This window comes from Triticum dicoccoides, chromosome 4A (genome assembly GCF_002162155.2).
Source record: "Triticum dicoccoides isolate Atlit2015 ecotype Zavitan chromosome 4A, WEW_v2.0, whole genome shotgun sequence".
Lineage (NCBI taxonomy): Eukaryota > Viridiplantae > Streptophyta > Magnoliopsida > Poales > Poaceae > Triticum > Triticum dicoccoides.
In genome coordinates, this window is record NC_041386.1 from 192140579 (window position 1) to 192147245 (window position 6667).

A 6667-nucleotide genomic window follows, 5' to 3' on the forward strand; every position below is an offset into this window, starting at 1 on the left:
TCTCTATGCTCAGGTGTCATCCCTGGATCAGTAATGCTGACACCACACAGTACTTGAAGGATTTATAACAGAGTAGCAATCACACACTTATTACATCGAGTGTCTCAAAAGAGAACTTATTACAATAAATATGGCTTAAGGCCATCTAATAACGATAACAGCGGAAGGCTTGGAAGATAAGTGGAGTCCATCAACTCCAACGGCATCATTTAGTGTAGAACCACGACCTAAAAACTCCTTAATCATCGTCTGAAAAGTCTGCAACATTAACGTTGTAGCCCGAAATGGGTCAGCACATGGAATATGCTGGCAAAGTAACACATAGAGAGTAATGGAATGAAACAGGCTATTCTATATGCATATTTGGTTGGTGGAAAGCTCTATGGTTACAGTTTTGCGTAAAGCCAATTTTTCCCTACTACAAAGGAACACATTTTATTTAACTATCATGGTAGTTGTTAAACATTGAGAATGGTTGACAGCATTCTCAATCCCAATTAAGCATCATCATTAAACAAAACCCAACAAAATTAATTTTAGAGTAACATGTTGAGATTCACATGATAATCCAGGTACTAGATACTCAAGATGTCCATAATCGGGGACACGGCTAATCATGATTAGTTTATACACTCTGCAGAGGTTTGCGCACTTTTCCCCACAAGACTCGATCACCTCCGTTTGGTTTCTCGCACTACATGCTGTTGAGAAGACAGATCACCGAGACATAGTCTTTCAGAAGCGCTAGCACCTTACGATCGGGTAGACCGTTACACCTACTTTCCCCTACATCTGCTAGTCTACCACTGTAAGAGTTCGCACAACTTAATCAACTATGCTAGAGCCCATAATAGCTTGTGGCTGCACACGGAAGTTTCTAGCATGAATAATCTCATGATCCCTTTGAGCCTGGGTGGCGGTCCAAAAGAAAAACAGGCAATCACTGGAATACCCAGGTGCCTCAATCCACCAAGATGTGTGTTTAAGTTGCCACCTTAAATAAACCATTAATTAACAATCTCACATCTGTCATGGATACACTCACCCAATCCACGTCTACTAGCATAGCATGGCATAATAAGCAACGTAGAAGTAACTCCCATAGATTTGATAATAACAGGTAATAGGTTCTACCTCATTTACTTCCCAAACCCACAATTTAATTAGATCCTAATCAATGCAATGTGTGAGGATCGATCTAATGCAATAAAACTGGGTAGTTGGAAAGCATGATCAAAGTGTTACTTGCCTTGCTGATGATCTGGGAAACCTAGCGATTCGAAGTAGCAAGCGGCGTACTCCGGGTACTCTATCTCAAACAAACAAGTATACAATAAGTACTCAATTAATGCACAGGTAAAACTCAAATAAGAGATCTAACCAGAAAGTTCAACTTAAGAACTCCGATTGGCAAAAAGAATCAAACCGAACGAAGCAACGGAAGACAAATGGCAAAAGAAACAGGCTTCGTTTACTATTCTGGATCTAGGGCAATTTTTACAGTGGAAAAAACTTGTTTGAGTTGGTTAAACGGAAAGAGGGTTTCGAGACGAAACTCCAGGCGCTTGAATCGCCTGATTCCGATAAACGAGCGAAAAGGTAGACTAAAACGAAAATCGGATGAGAAATCGCGATCAGAAAAATCGCGGATTTTATCCGAGAAAAAGAAAAACGACGAATATTCGTTAAAACGAACGAACGGGCGAATGCTCGCTAATTAAATAAACCGAAAAAACTGATCTATTTAAAAAAAACCAAAACTAAAAAAAACGAGCAAAACCGTCGGAAAACCAAACGGTTTTTCGAGAAAAACCGGAGGCGAAAAAAACTACCTTCGGCGAACAGCGGCGGCGGCGGGGCGACGGCGCGGCGGGGTGGTGGCGGGGCGGCGGCGGCGGCTAGGGTTAGGGTTTACGGGTGGGGCGGCTTGGGCTTCGGTCGGGTCCTCGGGGCGCTATAAAAAGGCCTGGCCAAGAGGAGTCCTGGCCGGTTACGGCCCAAGGTCGGTTCGGACTTTTTTTAAAATAATTACGCTCAGAAAAAAAGAAATACTAAACGGACTCCAAAAATCCCGAAATAAATTTTCCCCAGCTTCTAAAATCAAGCCGCAGAGGATGAACATTTATTTGGGGCCTAAATGCAATTTTGAAAATGCGCATTTTTCCTAAGTTCAAATAAAATAGCAAATAAAACCAAAATAAAATCTTATTTGATTTTTTATTAAATCCTCAACATTCCTTTATTTTGCGAAAGTCATTTTATTCCCTCTCTCATATTTTTGTAATAGAAATAATTGAAGATAAAATAAATAAAATCAAATGATCCTATTTTCAAAATTTGAGACAACTCAAATATGAAAATAACGAAATCCCCAACTCTCTCCGAGGGTCCTTGAGTTGCGTAAAATTTCTAGGATCAACCAAAATGCAATAAATATGATATGCAATAATGATCTAGTGTATAACATTCCAAATTGAAAATTTGGGATGTTACAATAAAAATAATATATTATACCTATGTATCAAATAAAATATGTAATTAAGGTTGTTTCGGGGTTTTGGGCCGTGCTTTGGGTGGAAAAGTTGAGCCCAAGCCCAGCTGTTCTAGCAAATTTAATATTAATATCCACAAATTGTGCTTAGAATTATAGCTTTTATGAAATGCCCAAAATTTGGTGGATTGAACTTGTCGGGTTTATATAAAAACTTAAATTTGATTTCATTGCAGTTTATGAATTTTTGGCACAAAATAAGAATAGCATTTTTCAACTTTTGATTAGCTCAACTTTTTGTTAATTCAAATACCTAAGTTCCAGAATTATGTTAGTATTAAATGGCTTTATATGATCTAAAGAGTGGTCTTTATCATACAATCACTAAATTTGTTCTATTTTCAAACATAACCATCCTTGCATCGTATTGTTTTCACTAATTTGCCTTTCACTGATTGTCTTTGGTATTAGTTAGTTATTGTCTTTGATATTAGTTGGTGTAGGGAACAAAACTAAAAGCGCGTGCATAAAAAATTGTATCGAATGGTGCTCATAAGATGAATTGAAATCACACGAACAAAATTCATAGTAGGATAGTTATAAGCATATCAACATGAACGCGCTGGAATTATATGCATGAGGGTCGGTCCATCACTGTCACTTTACTTAAGCAAATGTTCCGACCCAGCTGTTCCGTCTTGAGAGATTAGTACTTCCTTCATTTCATAATATAGTGCATATAGATTTTTTGACAAGTCAAAGTTTGACCAAATTTATAGATAAAATTATCTATATCTACAATACCAAATATATAAAACAGGAAACTACGTCTTATGGTGAATCTATCATATATGTTTGGCATTCTAGATGTAAATATTTTTCTCCACAAATTTGGTCAAAGTTTGCGATGTTTGCATTTTAAAAAAATCTGTATGCACTACATTATGGAATGAAGGGAGTACTAAATATCTTTTTATTAGTTAATTTGTACCAAATATTCAAAATTTCACTAGCAATGTGCCCGTGCGTTATAATGCATCCAAAGTAGAATAATACATCACTAGTAGAAAATGACCCATTTATCCCGGTTTCAGAGGCCCTTTAGCCTCGGTTCTGGAACTGGGACTAAAGGGTCGGGACTAAAGCTCAAAACCTTTAGTCCTAGTTCGCTTACGAACTGGGACAAAAGGAGCTCCACGTGGCCGCTGCGGGGCACCGAGGCAGGAGGACCTTTAGTCCCGTTTGGTTACACCAATCCGCACCAGAAGGCATCCACGCGTCAACAGCTGAAAGGAGTTGGGTTTTTTTAAAAGGGAGGGTTTTGGGGGTTTTGGAGGGTTAATTTAGGGGTTTCATATATTGTGTTACCTAGCTAATAGAGAGAAGTGTCATCTCTTTCTCCGTGCTTGGTCAACGCTAGCTACTATATACATATAGAGAGAACTTGACACGCTAGCTAGTAAGCAAATGAAGGAACCATTAATTACACAAGATCGTCATAAACACATACAGAGAGGAGTGACCTTTCTTTCTCCGAGAGATTGGTCGAACAACAAGTTTTCATATATCTATTTGACGGTACTAGCTACATATATACAATATAAGATTTCTTACAATCCCTAACATCTCATGTCTATATCAATTTCCACATGGTATTCTCCGACTTTATGTATGACGTGGTTGATGTCTGCTAGAACTACGTCGGTATTTCCCCAAAGAGGAAGGGATGATGCAGCACAGCGACGGTAGGTATTTCCCTCAGTGATGAGACCAAGGCTATCGAACCAGTAGGAGAACCAAGCAACACTACGTAAACAACACCTGCACACAAATAACAAATACTCGCAACCCGACATGTAAAAGAGGTTGTCAATCCCTTTCGGGTAACGGCGCCAGAAAGAAATTGGCAAACAGACGTGATAAAAATATGATAGATGGGATAAATAGATCTCGGATAAAATAAATTGCAGCAAGATATTTTTGTATTTTTGGGTTTAATAGATCTGAAAAATAAAAGCAAAGGAAAATAGATCGCAAAGGCAAATATATTAAAGAAGAGACCCAGGGGCCATAGTTTTCACTAGTGGCTTCTCTCGAGAAAAATAGCAAAAGGTGGGTGAACAAATTACCGTTGGGCAATTGATAGAACTTCAAATAATCCTGACGATATCCAGGCAATGATCATTATATAGGCATCACGTCCAAGATTAGTTGACCAACTCCTGCCTGCATCTACTACTATTACTCCACACATCGACTGCTATCCAGCATGCATCTAGTGTATTAAGTTCATGGAGAAATGGAGTAATGCAATAAGAATGATGACATGATGTAGACAAGATATATTTATGTAGAAATATAGCCTCGTATTTCTTCTCAGATATTTGGGTTTTGTTTGGCCAACTTGATATATTTATCTTGCAATGGGAAGAGGTGCTTTGTTATCCTTAATAGCAATGATACATACGTGTCGGTTCCCCTTCTGTCACCGGGATCAAGCACCGTAAGATCGAACCCATCACAAAGCACCTCTTCCCATTGCAAGATAAATAGATCAAGTTGGCCAAACAAAACCCAAATATCCGAGAAGGAATACGAGGCTATAAGCAATCATGCATATAAGAGATGAAAGAAGACTCAAATAACTTTCATGGATAAAAAGAGATAGATCTGATTATAAACTCAAAGTTCATCTGACCCCAACAAACACACTACAAAAGAATTACGAGAGAGAGGAATCCATCTAGCTACTAACTACGGACCCGAAGGTCTACAAAGAACTACTCACGCATCATCAGAGAGGCACCAATGGACATGATGAACCCCTCCATGATGGTGTCTATATTGGATCTGGTGGTTCTAGACTTTGCGGTGGCTGTAATTGATTTTCGTCGACTCCCCTAGGGTTTCTGGAATATTGGGGTATTATAGAGTAAAGAGGCGGTCTGGGGAGCACCTGAGGGGGGCACAAACCACCAGGGCGCGCCCGGGCCTCCAAGCGCGCTCTGGTGGGTTGTGCTCCCCTCGGAGCACCCCCCAGGCACTTCTCTGGCCCATTGGGTGTCTTCTGGTCCAAAAAATCCACAAAAAGTTTCGCTGCGTTTGGACTCCGTTTGGTATTGATTTCTTGCGATGTAAAAAACTTGCAAAAAACAACAACTGGCACTTGGGACTATGTCAATAGGTTAGTACCAAAAAATGACTATAAAATGATTATAAAACATCCAAGAATGATAATATAACATCATGGAACAATAAAAAATTATAGATACGTTGGAGATGTATCACCATCCTCAAGCTTAATTCCTGCTCGTCCTCGAGTAGGTAAATGATAAAAACAGAATTTTTAATGTGGAATGCTGCCTAACATGTCATCTCATATTCTTTTCTTTATAGCATGGACATTCAGACTTTTATATGATTCAAAGCAATAGTCTAGTTTTGACATGAGACTTAAATACTCAAGCATATCAACAAGAAACTATGTCTTTCAAAATATCAACGCTAAAATAAGTTATCCCTAGCCCATCATGCTCAATCATTGATCCATTCATGAAACACACTCGCATATTAGCTACACCCAATGCTCAAGTATGATCATAGTGCCCCCTAGTTGGTGCTTTTATAAGAGAAGATGGAGACTCAAATTATTTTTTTTGCATAAAGTAAAAGAAAGGCCCTTCGCAAAGGGAAGTATGTATTTGTAGAGGTGCGAGAGCTCAAAGCAAAAATTGAGAGATAACAACATTTTGAGATGCATACTTTTCCCACCAATGAAAATGACTTAGAGTTCCCCACACTTTCCATGCTAGATATATCGTAGGCGGTTCCCAAAAAGAAATTAAAGTTTATTCCTTTTTCCACCATACCTTCACTTTCCATGGCTAACCGTATCCACGGGTGCCTTCCATACCAACACTTTCCGAGGAATTTATTATTTGACAACATAAAGTAAATTCATTTTTCATTTCGGGACTAGGCATCCCTAATACCTTTGCCTTACTCTTGTGCAATGACAAGTAAATAAACACTCATCATGAGAATAACACATCTAGCATGGAAAATATCGGCCACCCTCACCGCCTCGCAAGCGGTACGAGCACACAAAAGAGAAATTTATTTTCAAAATTAGAGATGGCACATACAATTTTTCTTAGAACGACAAAAGAATACCGC